The sequence below is a fragment of the Crinia signifera genome, chromosome 6 (assembly GCF_055691185.1).
Source record: "Crinia signifera chromosome 6, ASM5569118v1, whole genome shotgun sequence".
Taxonomy (NCBI): domain Eukaryota; kingdom Metazoa; phylum Chordata; class Amphibia; order Anura; family Myobatrachidae; genus Crinia; species Crinia signifera.
Genome location: NC_139222.1, coordinates 170,301,797 through 170,320,194, shown reverse-complemented (window position 1 = coordinate 170,320,194; position 18,398 = coordinate 170,301,797).

Sequence of the window (18,398 nt, the reverse complement as noted above, 5' to 3'; positions counted from 1 at the left end):
ATCGGGGGCATCGCGTCGGTCGCGTCGCAGACCACTAAAAATGACACCCGATGCCCGCGATTGTGGCCGTGCTAGGAAACAAGTACCGTTCCTTTTCTAGAAAGCAAACAACACCCTTATATACAAATATAGTGACTCATCTCCAGAGATGTGTCACATATTGCCCTTCCTTCCTCCGTTCTCATTCCTTGTAAGGAACCATTTCTCATACACATACTGCACTTACTGAGCGCAGGGTGAGAGAGATAAGAACATTCCAAAAGTATCCAGGGACAGGATTTATGCCATCGATCAGTTGCTCTATATTTATAGATCTGTTTAATCTGTGTGCACTTCCTAGGTCACACAGCATGCGGCACACACCATGAGCAGATATAAGTATTGACACTTGTCTCTATTAGCCTGGGGTTTCTGATTTACATGCCCATTGTTACTGCTGTATTTAGCATATATCCATCAGCATCTGGCATGCACTGTACACGAATCTAGTTGTTAAGTGACCCTTATAAATTCAATATGTTGTAATCAAATGCTATGGCTTGATGCATCTATAGCTGTTTCTGTACAGTTGTGGCTACAGACAAACAACTTGCTGTAAAAATCAATCACAGCTGCTGGTACCTGCATTCCAACTTGCTTTCTGCTTGTGCCCACTCTTGCTTTATTAATCAATTATCAATGCAGTATCAGCATTCAATGCTTTTTTGCTGCAACCTAGGGGAAAATAATGTAGTTGACATCAATTTCCAAATTTGCTCAATAATATTTATAACTAGTTACCAGCTCATAATAGTAAAGTGCCGATTGCTATGCATGAGGGAACGGAGCAACACTTTAATTGCTCTTTCGGGTGCATTGTAGTGGCCGCTGGCACGCAAAATACTTGAATCCCCCCCCCCATAGAGGTCAGGAGCAGCATTAGCCTTCTGTTATATGGGATATAAATATTCATTACATATGCAAATAAACACACACACATGTATTTATTTATTTTTGCCTATTGCTTTGCCAATTAATTTTAGTGTTACAGTATATAAACTGGCAGACAGAGACAGCTATGGAGAGGGCAATCAGACATATATGCACAAAGGACTCGATGTTGTATTGATTTGCCATTGCCAAATATATATTCTGTATCTGTGTAATAAAAGCCTCAGTGGTAAGAGAATTATCAGTAATTGATAGAACATGTTTGCACATATTTTATTCTAAAATAAAACAAAATAACATCAAATGTAACAACATTTTGGGGGAAATTTACTAAAGGAAATTTGTAGAGAAATAGGTGTATTTGTATCCAGAAATACACTTATTTTTGACATTTACTTTCCCGAAAATACGGCAATTCGTAGTCGTATTGATGTGCTATCAATACGAATACGAATTGCTTTATTTTCGGGATAGTAAATGTAAAAAATAAGTGTATTTCTGGATACAAATACACCTATCTTTTACAAATTTGCTTTAGTAAATTTCCCCCTTTATGTGTACAGCCCTCAAAAAAGAGGAGCACGTTTTTTATAAAAAATAATTAAAGGTGGGGCGTGGCCTAGCAGCCATCACAGAGGGCAGCACCTTAGCTGGGCTCCCACAAACCACCCTAAAGCACACAGCCCAGCAGACTCTAATCCCCACCCAGCGGACACAGAAATGCCCCCCTGACCTTGCTCACCACTGCGGAGGACAGTCATGGGTGGCAGCAGAGTCTTGAGGCCTATTTATAGGCTTTCGCGGATTGCGGTCTACCCGCGCCACCGGAGCCGGGAACCTAAATTTCGGGAAGCGGTCGGGAATCGGGCTACGAGACGGAAGATGCCGCCGGACCTAACAAAACACAGTCAGCGGTAACCCCTGCCCTCCCACCTCATCCCCAGACACCCCTCTGAGCTGGGACCGGAGAAGTAAGTGCTACTTGCACTAATCCCTCACCCGACCCAGCACTCACTGCAATATAGCGGCGGCAATATTGGTTGGGGCACCAGAGAAACCCATGCAGCACAGCAATCCGGCTCCCAAAGTCTATCCCTCCAGGCCCCCCTCGACCATCCACCTACCCCTCCAAGCTGTACATACCCTTGCCCTATCCTCACCACCGATACTGAAACGCAGCAGCGCCAGGGAGCACTGGGAGCACTCCGGCAGTGAGCAGCCCCACACTTTTCTGCGACCAGGGCCTTGAATTTCATAAGTGCAGCAGCAGCGGCCCTCTCACCCCTCCCCCCTTTCAACTCCTGGATGCAGGAATAAGGGGAACGAGACCCTGGTGACCCATAGTATTCCACACCTTTGCGGGGTCCCACCCTGCAAAGCTGCCCCCTCCGCCGCAGCTCCAGCACAGCAGCGACGGCCATACTGACTGCAGAAAATTTACCAAATAACAGGAGACTGGAGGAATGCCTCCCTTCCAACCCTGTATACCCACCATTGCCTGTACAGCAGCAACATCCTGCCTCTCCTGTCTCTGGGCACCAAACCGAATTGTGCCCTATCAGGATGTGGAAGACCTAACTCTATCCTTCTAACACCTGAGGCCAAAGGGATATCTGACCTGGACTCTCAGGATGTCACCCACTCTTCTTCACAACTAGACCAGTACCATCGACAACCCCGCTACCCTCCTGAACTACTGTCTCCACATATACACATAATAAAAAGGTATCAGGTCTCACCCAAGGGAGATATGTGATTCTGCTCTATATGCCTAAAACACGGGCAGACCGGATACCCCATCTGAATAGTCTCTTGTGCATAACGTAAATGTACCTATGAGATAACCAACTCAAGGGAACTGTACCTTATCTGACTCTCCTGTCAACGAGTGGGACACCACCACCTTCCACCTACACATTTACTTGCACCGGGATGCCGACAAAACGCCAAAAAGATGTGACTGGGACCCCTAAATCCAGTTTCTTCAAACACCCATCCCCAGTACAAGGCATAATGGGTAAAGCGCCGGCTACCCCCCCCCCCAACCCCTATCTGCAGGTAGTGCTCTAGTGCTTCCTTTGATCCCACATCCATGTCCTCCACATCTTTAGCAAATATGGGAGACAACAACCTCATAACAATTGGAGTTATGAAACAACTGCTAAATTCTTTTATGGTGGACTTTTCCCAGGAACTTAAGGCTGCCGTCCAATCTTGTCAACAATCTATAGATGCAGTGGGTCAAAGTGTTGACCACTTGGAAACTAAAATGGAGTAGGTGGTGAGGTCCCAGAAGGAACTGATCGTTCTGCATGAAGATCTACAACAGGAGAACACCACTCTTCGCAGTAAACTTGGTGACCTGGAAGACAGATCGCAAAGAAACAATATTAAATTTAGAGGCATTCCGGAATGATGGCCTCGTGGAATATGAAATGTACCTGTTCACAAAGCTTCTACCGATGGTTCATATTTTAGACGTTTCCATCTTCCCCCTACCTATATCCACACTCCTTCTAACTTGATTCAGACAACAACTCGCTCCCCCATCAATAACACTTATCCTCTCTCTGGTAATGCTATACTTAAACTAAGCCATGATACCCACAAAATACCTCCTTCAGGTTGCCTAAAACTCCAGACTTCCGAGAACAGACATATCTCTAGGATAGATCTGTCTCTGACAGGTGGGAGAACCCTCCAACAGTTCAGGATGGCTGATATTATCGCGATCCCATGGTCGGACCACTCGGCCTTATTACTTAAATGGGACCTGAACTCGGCTAGAATGCCCCCCAGACTGTGGCGACTTGGTGAGTATCTCCTATCTGACCCGGGCGCTAGATCCTTGATAGACAAATCCCTCTCACTGTATCTAGATACTAACTCGCTGACTGAGACATCCCTGTCCATGCACTGGTGCACCCTAAAAGCAGTGGTCAGGGGATCCTTTATCCAAGCAGCAGCACAACACTGTAAGAAACTATCTAAGAAACGCGAGGAAATTTAATCTAGACTGACTGATTTAGAACATAAACTTAAATTATCACCTTCCAATAGAACTATCTATAGGGAACTTCTTAAAAAGAGAGAAGAATATAACACTCTATCCATGACTGAAGTACATAAAAACTTATTTAAGCTAAAGCAAAGGCTCTACAACCAAGGTGATAGAGCGGGCAGGCTCCTAGCCAGGAATCTAAGAGGGAAACAAGCGAAGGAATGCACAGAACACGTCATGAATCTGAAAAGAACCATAGTCACAGACCCACTCGATATAGCGAATGCCTTTTCCGAATATTATTCCTCCCTATATAACCTCCAACATGACCCTCACACCCCCCAACCCACTAATGAAACTATAGAGTCATTCTTGCAACACCTCAATCTTCCCTCATTAGACCAGTCAACCCTACAAACCCTTGAGCACCCATGGTCAACTGATGAGATCCAAAAAATAATTGATAATCTACCAGCGGAGAAGGCCCCAGGACCAGATGGCTATACCAAAATATTTTTTTTAAGTATTTAGAGACCTACTTACCCCTCTTTTAGTACCCCTCTTCAATGAAGCATTGACATGTGGATCCTTCCCAACCAAAATGTTAGAAGCCCAAATAGTCACATTCCCCAAACCTGGTAAGAACCCTAAGATTTTAACCAACTACCGCCCAATAGCTCTATTAAACACAGATGTCAAAATCTACGCTAAGCTGATAGCGAACAGACTTTTCTCCTCCCACATCTAGTAAACCAAGACCAAGTGGGCTTTGTCATGGGGAGACAAGCACCTGACAATACCAGGAGGATTATGAATGTAATGGATGCCTTCTCAACGTCATCGAAGACTTTATTACTGCTGTCGCTCGATGCAGAGAAGGCATTTGACAGATTGCATTGGGGGTTACTTATGGGCTGTCCTGCAGAAATTTGGTATAAGGGATACGGCCCTATCCTCTATCACGTCCCTTTGCTCTAACCCGACTGCCAGAGTTTTCATGAGCAGCATGCTCTCGTCTACTTTTGGGATCTCTAATGGCACCCGTCAAGGGTGCCCCCATTCCCATTAATGTTTGTATTAGCAATAGAACCTATAGCAGAGGCGATTAGATCCTCCCCTGACATTAATGGCCCACACCTATAAGATATGTCTATTTGTGGACTACGTCCTTCTTACAATCACCAATCCCAAGTCATCCCTAACAACACTACATAAGATCCTGAGAACCTATTCCTCAGTTTCGTTTTACAAATTAAATAGCTCAAAAATGGAGGCCCTATCTATGAATATACCGAATATACAGAATTAAATGCAACTTATGACTTCCCATGGAAGACTGACAGCCTAAAATATTTTGAAATCCAGATTACTTCTAAAGTATTGGATATAATCACCACTAACTACCTCCCTCTGCTGCCCAAATTTTCCCAGTTGACAAATGAGTGGATGCTCCTAGAAATTTCATGGTTAGGCTGTATCTCAGCTTTAAAAATGATCCTACTCCCCAAGCTACTTTACCTGTTCAAAACTATCCCTATCCTTATCCCAAAATATTTATTAGCTAAATTCAATATGGCATTATTGAAATATTTTTGGAGAGATAAGAGACCTAGACTAGTCAAACGTAAAATTTATCTCCCAAAATTAAAAGTTGGCTTATCATTTCCCGATTTTTAATCTTATCAAGTAGCATGTATCCTGGCTCCGCTACACGCCTGGTTCGTAAAATATTACATTAAACCCTGGGTACTACTGGAGCGAGGTTTCTCATCCCAGATACCACTAACCATATTATATGGCTGCCTCCCTCAGAATCCCCAAAAGCCACTGCACGCTCTTCAATACTACTATCTACAAGATGCTTGTGGTTATCGCTGGTGTCAGCGACTCCAGAAATATCACTCCCCTCTCCTGACCTGTCCCTGTGGGGAATAGCTCACTTGAGTCTGAATTTATCGCTAGACTCTTGGTCCTCCCATGGCATCTCATCACTAGGAACTATACTCACAGAAGTCTCTCTAACCACATTTAGTGACATTCAATCTACATTCTCAATCCCCACCAATGACTTCTCCAAATTTCTCCAAATACGGCATTGGGTGCAGAGCACAGGTCCAACCTCCCATAAGATAGTATCAATACCAAAATATATATGCCATAGACTTACTAGAATAAACTCTAAGGGCTCCATATCATGGTGGTACAACTTACTCACAGATCCGCAGAATCCTAATAAATTTAGCTCTCAACTGAAATGGGAATGCAACCTAGCAAATCCTATGACTGATGAGGAATGGAAGACTACTTTCCACAATTGCTTTCATGTATCTAAATGCCAATCCCACAATGAACAATTTTATAAACTTATTCATAGACAATATCTAACTCCTGCCCTTTTACATACAATATAGCCATCCTCCAATGCATGCTGGAGACAGTGTGGTAACGTGGGAACACTATACCACATTTTCTGGTCATGCCCTAAACTGACTGGAATGTGGTCCGGGGTATTTACCTTACTCTCTGAAATCTCGGGGACTCATATCCCTCCCCACCTGAAAATATCATTATTCCACCTATTCCCAGACAATATCCCCAAGGACATTCACTATGTTCTGGGCCATGTACTGATCTCAACCAAACTATTTCTAGCAAGACACTGGTGCACTCCCGTGGTCCCAACAATCCTAACTATCGAGGAGGCTGTTCAAAGCCACTTCCAGTTTGAAACAGAGGGCTCAGCCTACGCACTGCCCCCTAAACTCCCCACAGCTAAATGGGCAGCCTGGACCACCCACAAATTAGCAAATACCCCAAACATCCACTGATTTAAGTGGTTATTTTTCAAACTGCCCCAAAACTACGGTATGTCCGGAGGACTTACTCCCTACCAGCTATACTTTTATATGAAAATCAATTGGGTGGAGTATTGAAATGTATATACAGTATTAGTACCTCTCTGTTTGACCATATCATTTAATGCCACACTTCATATCCCTTTGATTTTCAATATTTCCAATATTTTTTATTTTTTATTTTATTACCGTTAGGTGTTGGAATCATAACAATAATCTCTGAATATCCATAAGTGTATGATGTAACCTACATGTGATTTGTTTTGTTGCGAGACTATATGTATAAGTGTTTCCTCTCTCCCACTCCCTCCCATTTTATATTTCAAAACTCAAATAAAAATTGAATCTTTAAAAAAAATAATAATAATAATTAAAATGAATACTATTCATAAAATAAGTTATTTGTAAATGCATTTATTAGAAATAGAACTACAGTATTATCCAAATATACAAGTCATCCTTACCTGTCTCTGAAAGATCTACTATTCCATAGGTACAGTGGGTCAAAATTGGGAAAGCTGTAGCAGTACTCATGGGGCAAGGCGCCCATAGGCACAACAATACAGTGGCAAATGCAGTAATTTGAGGGGGTTTCCAAATGTAATCCAAAATCTCCCACTAGAGTAAGTACGCAAGTCTGGGGAGGGGTAAGAGCCCCGAAAATTGGTCTTTTTATACACTGGATACTGTTTGGAGTACAGTATTGATATTTAACTGTACAAATGGTCTATACTTAGTATAGGCCCTTTCAAACATTTAAATAAGATAAGTGGTCAGGAAAAGGTTAAATATACCATAATAAATAAATACACAAGAATAATAGAACCAGTACTGTACTTTCTAACTCACAATCTCCCACTTCATGGAAAGGCTCCTGTCTCTTCCTACTGGCAGCTACTCTCTGGTCCATTACGATGTCTGAGGGCTCAGATCCACCCATACAGTAAATGTGATAGAATAAGCTGGTACACTGGGCAGGTGCAGCAGCTCTGCTCTATCCCTTACTGCATGATGTGGTGGCAGCTCTATTGATCAGATTATATACCAGCTATTGTCACAATTTAAGGCACTTGCCAAGAGGAGGGAGGTTTCCAGGCAACCAGAACCCCCCCCCCCCCCCCCCCCCCTGCATTTACCTATGCAATAATGGCTAATGGTGGACCCCCTTGTCTAATTTGTTTATGTTCATCAGTTGGTCATAAACCCTCATTTGGTGATAGCCAAATTAACAGAATAACCAAAGCCTAAAAAAATAAGATACAAAGCCACTGTGACATTTTGTAATCCACTATGGCAACGAGCATTTAATCCCCAATGACAACAACCATGACATTACTGACAAGGAGAACGTAACCCTTGTCATTAAGCAAGAAAACCCTGGCAAGGAGCATGTAACCCCTGGCAACGAGCATGCAACCCCTGAAAATGAGCATGTAGGTAAGCAGCACCTATGTAGCATAATATGTAATAAGCATTACAGTGTGTGGCATAACGTGTAGTAGGAACTGCGGTGTAATATTTTACGCATACTCTTGGTGTGCATTGTTCCTATTTTTGGTGTGTATGTGTCGACCTGTACGGTAGTTTTGCCAGATTTTCCCCGACTTGACCTGTCCCTGCACTCACTAACCCTGTCCCCTGCCTGACATGTCTCTGCACTATTCTCCCAATAAGACTCAAAGTGCTTTGCCATTGTCTTTACAGCTCAAAATACAAAACAAGCTTAACAGCAGATACCAGTAAAATGCTTGAGTAAATAGGTACGTCTTTAGTCTAATTTTAAAGGATTGTACAGTGGGTTCCATAGAGTTGGAGCAACAAAGTTGAGTAAATAGGTACGTCTTTAGTCTAATTTTAAAGGATTGTACAGTGGGTTCCATAGAGTTGGAGCAACAAAGTTGAATGCTTGACCCCCAGATGTATTCAGGTAAATTCTGGGTAGTACAGTAGTCCTTCTTCAACGGATTGTAGTTATTGAGTAGGACTGCTAGGAATCAGCAGCTGCTGCAGGTACCTTGGGCCTTGATCATGTAGGGCCTTGAAAGTGAGTAATCCAATCTTGAAAACAATTCGCCATTTTACAGGTAGCCAATGAAGGGAGTAGAGAATGGGAGTTATGTGGCAGGAGCGGGGCTGGTTAGTTAATAGTCTGGTGGCTGCATTTTGTACCAAGAAAGCGGTGCAATAAGGGCCCTAGTTCCCTAAAAGCATGTGCACCTTCGTCGCACTCAAAAGTAACACCCCCATCCACCTATCATGGTGCACCCCCTGTCATTTTGTTGTTGATCCGGCCTTGCATACTGCACAATTACAAGAAACCAGTGGCTCACAAGTTCACCTAACCCCTAGACCCCCTTCCTTCACCTAAACCCAAGTTCACAATAGTCAACACAGAAATGGGTGGCAGCAGTGGGCAGCTTAGCCCTCAGACTTTTTTTAATATATTATTTATTAAAGTACAATGCAAAAACAAATATAAAATACAGTACAGCATTTTAGATACACACAATGATTTGAAAATCGACATATTTTGCTCCAAAGAAAATTGGACATATTCGCAAGCACTGAGATAGCAGCAGAGAATTAGCTCATCAAATGTAATTACTCAACAAGTGGTACGCAGCCATCCAGTCAACATTCAGTGTTGACTTTTTTCATAATGTTAAATTGGTAACATCATAAATGTTGACACCTGTGAAAATGTCGACATGGACAGAATGAAAATGATAGCAGTAGGGTTATACTTAGTTTTGGCGTTCAACTTAGGGGTTAGTGTTAGCGTTAAAGCTAGGGATTGGCCTAAACATGTGGATAATCATGTCAACATGTTCACTTGTAAACATAATGACAAGTCAACATTCTCATGCTGACATAATGAATATTAATGTAATGTACCAAACACACTTCCTCCCTCCAAATAAATGCATTAACTCATTCACCATTCTTCTTAAGCTAGTTATTTACAGCAGTTTTGCATTCTTTTTTTCCCTCACAGCTTATTCTCTTTTGTTCACATTAGTTCATTAAAATACTAACACTTTGTCTTGGGATATCTGCAATATGAGCGAAGGCTCAACTTCTAGCTGATTCAAAGTGATTGAATGCACAAATAATGATTCTAGTGAAGACTGAAGCCTTTAAAAGTTCTGCTTGCATATTCTTTGCAACTCAGCTAGAATAGTATAGATTCCTCTCTTGTTCCTCATAATGTTGCAGTAAGTGCCGAGGAGTATTTATAGTGGGTGTAGGGTATGCTAAGCACCAGATTAGTATCCTCTGGGAGAAGGATGTGTATCTAGAGCAGTGGTGTCAAACTCACAGGCCAACAGCTGTTGTGGAACTACACATTCATTATATAATGGATTGCTAAAACTGTGGCAGGGCATGCTGGGATGTGTAGTACCATAACAGCTGGAGGGACATGAGTTTGACACCACTGCTCTAGAGTATACTTACCCTGCATGCATAGAATACTTACATTGCAAGTGGGAGCCTTCTCCTCTGCAGCACCATCTTCCAAGCAAGTCCAAGTAGGGTTACCACTTTTGAGTTAAGAGATTGGCAATGGTCCACCATTTGACCAACACACAGCCCACCCATTGGCCCACTCCCATACTACCCAATGACCCACCCCCAGCCCCGCCCCTTTGACCTGCCTTATACTGTTTAACCTTTGTTTCAATTCTATTCTTGACTTTTGCACACCGTAATGCCACTTGCACATAATGTCACACCCTGTAATGCCCATTACACATTATGCCACACACCATAATGCCCATTACATATTATACCACACACTATGGCTATTACCTTTTAATTGCCACTTACCTACAAGCTCATTGCTAGGGGTTTCTTGCTCAATGCCTGGGGCTTCATGCTCGTGGCCAGGGGCTTCATGTTTGATGCCAGGGGAGAGTTAAAATGTTTGTTGCCACAAGGGAGTTAAATTCTAATTGTCAAGTCCCCCTTGGCATTGAGCATTTCACTCCCCGAGGCAATGTGCATTTAACTCCCCTGGCCATTATGTTAAATTCTTTCATAGTGGCCAGTGACAGCCGGGCAGTGGCCTTTATTCTGATTGAGTCAGACGGCTCTGTGCGGTCAGACGGCCGATGTTTGGTGTTTGCACATGCGCAAAGGCGTATCTGCACATGTGCGAACGCCTCGCATGTCCGAACACGGCATGAGGTCCGTGCAGAAAATTATCGCACTGAACCATCCGAGCAGGGGGTGGAGAGGGGCGTAAAAAACTGTTTGGACACATTACCATGTGCGTACGCTCCGCATTTCATGGACGTTCCCTTGAAACCGATGGGCATACGTATGGTAATGTGGCAGTGACGCATGTGTGGGGGGGCGAACAGCTGACATAGCTGGATGTCAGCTGCCCGCCCATATCCCAGCTTTCATACGGAAAAATGTACGAGTGGTCTGGAGCACTCGGTGCTGCATGGCCGCTCGGTCCATCATTCGTTGGTCGGCGACCATCAGAGGTTGGGGGAGGTTCGGACAGATGGAGGAGGTGTTCACATGAAACATCCACTTGTGGTCCGTTCGCTCAGCATCTTACTGAATTCGGACAGTGTGAGCGATCCATATGGTAGGCAGGGTTAAGAACACTCGGTTCCTGTCCAAAATACGCATCCGTCCGAATCAACTAGAATAAGGGCCAGAGAGCGGTGGTCAGTCCGGCTGTATCAGAGCAGTTCCGCACTGGCTCGTGAGCCATTCGGAGCTTGTGATCCAGCAGCCAATCAGGAGCCACCACTGCCACTCCTGATTGGCTATATGCGAAGTATTCACAATTTTGTCCACTCCTCTCAGCACCAGTACCTAGAGCTAGGGGCCCCGTGGCCAATAATACTGCAAAATCAAAAAGCAGCTGCTATCAGATTTGGCTTACTGAAGAAGGTGTGGCTTGATGCAGTCTCAGGTAACATATTCAGGACACTTAGTATATACTGCTGCACAGGGGCAAATCGGTTATTACAGGGAAGGTTCCTGGAAGGTCACCTGTCAGTCTGTCTGGGCTCCACTGGGGAAGGGGTGGGATATTTGTGATATTTGGGGATTATGGTAATGAGTTGTTTGTTTGCTTGCTGGGGGTTTCTGTATTCTGTATTCAGTGTCAGTGGGGGAGGTGGGTATTAAGTAAAATGTGGAGATGTCTAGGGGCCACTAGACTTGCAAGCATATTGAAACTTACGGTTTCCACACAGATGTGATGAAATATTAATCTTGCCTATTTTGGTATTGGTTCTGTCTATATTTGATTTGGTGCCACCAGGGGTTTAAGTGGGGGGGGGAACTCAGTGGAACTGAGTTCCACCACCTGTAATGGTAGGGGGAATTCAGTTCCACCTCCACCACAGCCCTGGACAGTAGTTCCAACAGAAAAGCCGGTCCCAGCGGCTTCCTTTAATATGAGAGGAGAGGAAGCTGTTTGACGGAAAGAGACAGATACTGTATGTGTCATATGTCAGATATATGATATGGGCACTTACTGTGGACATTTTTTGTTAGGGGTACTACTGCTTTGGGCATAATGTGTATAAGCAATACTACTGTAGGCATTATGTGCAAGGGATACTACTGTGTGCGTACATGTAAAAGAGACACTTATGTGTCATAACGTGAATGACAAGCACTAGTTTGTGCTGTAATATGAATCAGAAATATGAATCCACTTTAAGCCCTGGGTGCCGCCCACTTGAGGCCACTTCTGGAAATATTTCAAGGGCCCTTTTAGTTCACAATCTGCCCCTGCTGCTTCACCTTTGTATAATTCCCATATGAATGACAATTGTGGTTCATATCTATGTACTGTATGTGCAAATCTGGCTCTGATACCAGCCAGTGCCTCCCCAGACATTGACCTCATAGCACGTTATTGTTGGGTAGTATACTGCACTCTTAGCAAAATTGTGTTATTTTCATACTCAGCAAAGCCTTGCTGAGTAACAAAATAATACCTTGAAAACCGGTATGGTTACTTTTGATCTTTATCCCAACAAGTTTTTCAACCACACACATCAGAAGCCACAGAGTGCGCATTTCTACCCCCAATACAATAAACAAGGTGACTATTGTTTTAATTAGCCAAATTGCACCTAGTTTAGGGGAATTATTACACTATTCTTTTGGATACACAACTCAATTGAAAGTGTAATTAATGAAAATAAAAGGTCATGCTCCCAAATGTTTGACTGTAAAAGATGGCTACCATTAAATGTAATCACAAAGCTCTTTGAAAATAATATATTTCATTGAGCACATGCACCTAATATAAACATACACATTAATCTGCAGTATGGATTAAAGTTAATAGCCATGTAATATACAGTATGTAAAATCTTCAATGTTGTACACAGTTTTGCCACTTCATTTTAAGCGAAACAGATAAAATAGCTGATGATTTTAAAAGGTGGTCATCTTCAGTAATAAAGGGAGCAGGTGGGTTTCATTATAAAGAAAATATACAACATTTATAGCTTACTTTGGGTAAAGATGCATTAGATGTTACTTAATTGTAAGTATAAAATATATATCTGAGATCAATGACAAGTACCATACAGTGGCCAAGGGTCCATCAACTGGAACTGATAGAGTGATTAGCTTCTTCTGATGCCCTTCTTACAAGAAACAGTATCTAGTTTAAAAAAAAATGGGTCATGGATTTTTTTACGACAAAGGAATATTTTCCTGGGAGATTAGACTGACAAAGGCTGTGTCTTTGTTTTACCATTTTCTGGATAACACAGTTTACATTTAAGAAGGGTTGATCTTGGACTTTGGATGACATAATGGGTGAACATCAAGGGCATGATACAGAGCTGCATGTATTCCGCATGCAAAGTCAATGTTCACGGTTAAATGTGACATATGGTATCAGGAGTGGGACAGAAAAGTGATGGGGATTCCTAGGAGGTAACTAGGAGGTGGCTAGTGTTGATGAGAATGATCCAATAGTGGCTGTGTTATGCGATTGTTACATGCAAATTAATACAAGTGGTTGCAACCTCAGATGCACAGCAACAAGCATAAGAGATAATGGCCAAACTGCTCCTGCCTTAGGCTGGTTTTGATTGTGCGACAGATTGTGGTATATAAGGACACACCAAGCTGTACAACAGTGTGCACCATTGGCAAGAAATCCTCCCAGTTGCCCGGAGGCAGGATGGTGCCCCCCTCCCACTACATACACCTTATATAAATATATGTATGCATGTATATGTGTACGCTATGGAAATTATGTTAAAGAGAGTGTGACATCTATGGTCCTGCTAGGAGGGGGAGTCAGCAACTGAAGCGATATTGATGGCTTTCAATTAACTGATTCAAAAAAGGGGCAGACTAGATTGTCCAAGTGGTTCTTATCTGCTGTCAAATTCTATGTTTCTATGTAACTTGCAGGGGAGGAGAGGTGCCCTACTTGGAAGCAGAAGCCCGGTGGCAGATGACTCCATTGTCTCCCAGAGTTACCCCACTGGTGTGTACGGTCCTAAAAATGCTCACCAATCCTTACACATGTCCTTACAATTGTACAAAAGGGAAGGAGTATTAGCAGTGGCGTAACTATGAATTGGATGCCCCCCCCCCCCCGCCGTTAATGGGGGGCGCCCCGCCCCCGCCGCACCCCGCTCCCCCATCCTCCATCCCCCGCCCGCAGCCTTACCTGTCTTGCTGGTCCCAGCTCCCTTGCTGGCTTCATTCTTATGCTATGGAGACGGACCAACACAAAATGTCCGCCCCCATACAGCAGACAGTTTCAAAGAACGGTCTGCTATATGGGGCGGACATTTTATTGTGGTCCGTCTCACTAGAGGAAGAATGAAAACCACTGAAGACAGGTAAGGCTGCAGGCCACAGATTGGCAGCGATGGGCGGGCGGAGGATGGGTGGACGGGAGGGGGCTAACTATAGCACCACAGCCCCCCGGCGCCCCCACATGCACAGCTCCCCCCGCTCGACCGCGGGGGCTGCGGTGCTATAGTTACGCCTCTGAGTATTAGTCTAAGTTGCAAATGTGTGACCGCTGATAGAAGCTGCTATGGGTTCTTTGTGATTGCCTCAGAATCCTGCTCAAAGTATTGTAAAGCCAAATATAGTAGTCAGGACAGAGAGAGAGAGAGAGAGAGAGAGAGAGAGAGAGAGAGAGAGAGAGACTAATTAGTTAGGCCTAATGATTGTGATCTTGCATAAGTCACCAAGTATAAAACAGTGTACAGAGTGTGAATTATTAATGCTAAAGGGCTGTGTAAGGTGTTCTGTCAGAGGGTTTTTATTTAAGTGCAGACAAAAAAAAAAACGGGATACTGAATATAGTGAAGGAATATGTTCAGCAATATGAAGACAATTACATTTCCCCAATGGTTGAAGAACAAGCGAGTGCGGACAGCAATACTGGGCTGCTTATGAACTAATAGAATTAATACTAATATAATACTTGATCTGTGTTTTATGAAGGGATAAAAATCCATGTATTTCAGAAAGGCTAAATTTAATCAGCTTAGAGACGTTTTACAGCTCATAGACTGGGATTGTGTCCTCTCAAACAAAACACAAAGGGCAACTAGGTCATTTTTAAAAATGCATTAAGTACATGAAATAGATGTAGCTGAGCAGCAAAATGTTAGAACTCATAAGTGAAAAACATGTTAAGACTATGAAGGAATTAAATACAGGAAACTAAAGGACAATGACATAATATTGACATTGTGACTGTCGACAGACAAAATGTCGACGTAATTTTTCATGAATTTAAAAATAGATTTAGGGTTAGAATTAAGGCCCCCATACACTAGGGCGACTTGTCCTTAGGACAAGTCGCCCCCGACTTCCCCCTGAGCTTCCCCGGCTGCTCCCCGGGGGAGCTTGATTAGATTGGCACTTGATGTGCCATTTTTTACATGTGATAAATCGTCTCGATTTATCACATGTAAAAAACCCGGGGAGCAGGGGGGGCGCTACAGAGGTTGGAGCTGGTGGGAGCAGGGGGGCTGGGGACGCTGCGGGGGACAGCGTCTGTGCGGCGAGGCGGTAGAGGGGGCTGGGGACGCTGCGGGGGACACGTCTGTGTCCCCCGCTGCTGGGGACGCTGCGGGGGACAGCGTCTGTGCGGCGAGGCGGTAGAGGGAGCAGGGGGGGCTGGGGACGCTGCGGGGGACACAGGCGGCATAGAGCCGGGCAGGGGGAGCCGGCGGGAGCTGTCAGTGCTAGAAAAAAAAAGCCTATACAATGAATGGGCAGCCTGTGATTGGCTGAGCGCTCTCTCAGCCAATTGCTGACTGGCTGAGAGAGCGCTCAGCCAATCACAGGCCGCCCATGCATTGTATGGGCTTTTTTTTTTTTATTCAATACTGACAGCTCCCGCCGGCTCCCCCTGCCCGGCTCTATGCCGCCTGTGTCCCCCGCAGCGTCCCCAGCGTCCCCTGCTCCCTCTACCGCCTCGCCGCCCCACTAGGTCCCAAGTCGGGTGGTCGGACGTGCAGCAGGTCCGACCACCCGATGCAGATCCGATGCGCACGGGACCGCGCATCGGATCTGAGGGGACATCAAAACTAGCCGATTTTGGTCCGATTTCGGCCAGATACGACTGATCTGGCTGAAATCTGACCAAAATCGGCTAGTGTATGGGGGCCTTTAGTCTGTGATAACGGTTAGAGTTTATGCCAATGTCGGCATTATTATGTGGACATTTGAATGGAGACTCTGGTAGCAACTGTATTACTTATGGGGACTATTAACTAAGCTAATCAGATCCGGTCATTAATATGGGTCCTTCAAGTTGTTCTCTCGGCAAACTTGCAGTGTGAATTACATTTGCAGATCTTTACCAAACATGCATTGATTTTCTAGATTAAATTTGTGGTTTGTTTGTGTGCACCTTACTGAGCAAGTAAACAATTAGAATATTTGAAGGTAAAAATGTCAGTGCAGAAACCTTCCTACATTGCACCTAATTAATAATCATGTGTGTGATTGCAGTTGATGAAAAATATTTGCTGCCTATCATATTTATAACAATTATTAAAAATTGTTAAAATCATCCATTTGAAACCTTTCAAAAACCGCCAGTGCTTTCCTTATGGCCACTAAGATCCTTTTCTATGCTGCTATCTCAATTGTCATTTTTCTGGAGCCCAGAAGGCTTTCCCCACTATTTTAATACAATTCTCCCAGATCTTATTTTAAAAAAAAAAGTGTATAACCTCACTATGGGTAATAGCATTTCTGGTACTTGTTTCCTAGCAGGGCGCCCACTAAGCTATTTGCTTAGTGGGCTATTCTGCGTAGTGAAATCGAATTGCACATCGCATCGCATGGCTTTTTGTGCCTTGCGATGTGTGTGATGCGATCTCAGTAGTTAATTTAGTTAATTTATTCACTGCATCCTGAGTGAAATCGCATCGCAGATCAGATGAGATCAGATGAGATCAGATGAGATCAGATCTCAGTAGTTCATATGGTAAAACACCTAAAACAGCACCACTCTCCACGTCACCCCGAAGCATGGCGAGCCCCGCGAGGGGCGGCGGAACACATCCTCCGACCTTTTCATACCCCCACTATCCACGTCGGCGTGGAGTTGACTTTATATAGTGTGGTGAGCGCAGCAAGCCACCGAGCCCGAAGCATGGCGAGTGTAGGCGGATTACTTTACATGTATTCCGCGTCCGCTCGTCACACTTCGGGCTCGGTGGCTCGCTGCGCTCGCCACACTATATAAAATCAACTACACACCAACGTGGATAGTGGGGGTATGAAAAGGTCGGAGGATGTGTTCCGCCGCCCCTCGCGGGGCTCGCCATGCTTCGGGGTGACGTGGAGAGTGGTGCTGTTTTAGGTGTTTTACCATATGAACTACTGAGATCTCATCTCACATCTCACACCACAAAAAAAGGCCATGCGATGCGAATTCACTCAGGGTGCAGTGAATAAATTAACTAAATTAACTACTGAGCGTACGTAGGAAATCTGGGCGCCCTGCTAGAAAACAAGTACCGCATTTCTAATTGGATCTCGCATTTCTTGGGTCTGTGTATTCATGCGATGTAGAGTAGGTGCGCTTCATGAAACTTGCTTTTGCAACTTATCAGTTTACTGTCAGTTTCTTTGGGAGGTCTTTTCTTCCTCTTGGACTGCCAGTACAGGCTACAATTAGCAGAAAGCATGTTTACTGTGGGAAACCATTCCCTGCCTTTCAGGCAGCCCTATCCGGCTTCTAAGGGCAGCAGCCAATGCAGTTCATAGAAGGCGGTGTTTTGTGTGTGTGTCCTCTGCTGTCCTTTATCTAATTGTTATTATTATAATAATTGTTATAACAATGATTATACTGTTTAAAATTCATATGCTGTATAACCAGTTGTACAAGCAAATTACATTTCCAAGAAGTTAGGCGCTCACAATTTTATAGCTGTGGTACCGGATGGATGAAGCCACAGTGCACTCTTACATAAGCACCATCTGCTGTTTTAAATCAGTATTGCAGATCCAATAAAACATACCAGAAGCTATTTAATTTTGATATTGTACATTAATGTGAGATGGGGTGTTCTGTTAAAGGCATGCTTCATTGTTGAAAGGATAGTTAATGGTATCTGCAAGCCTAA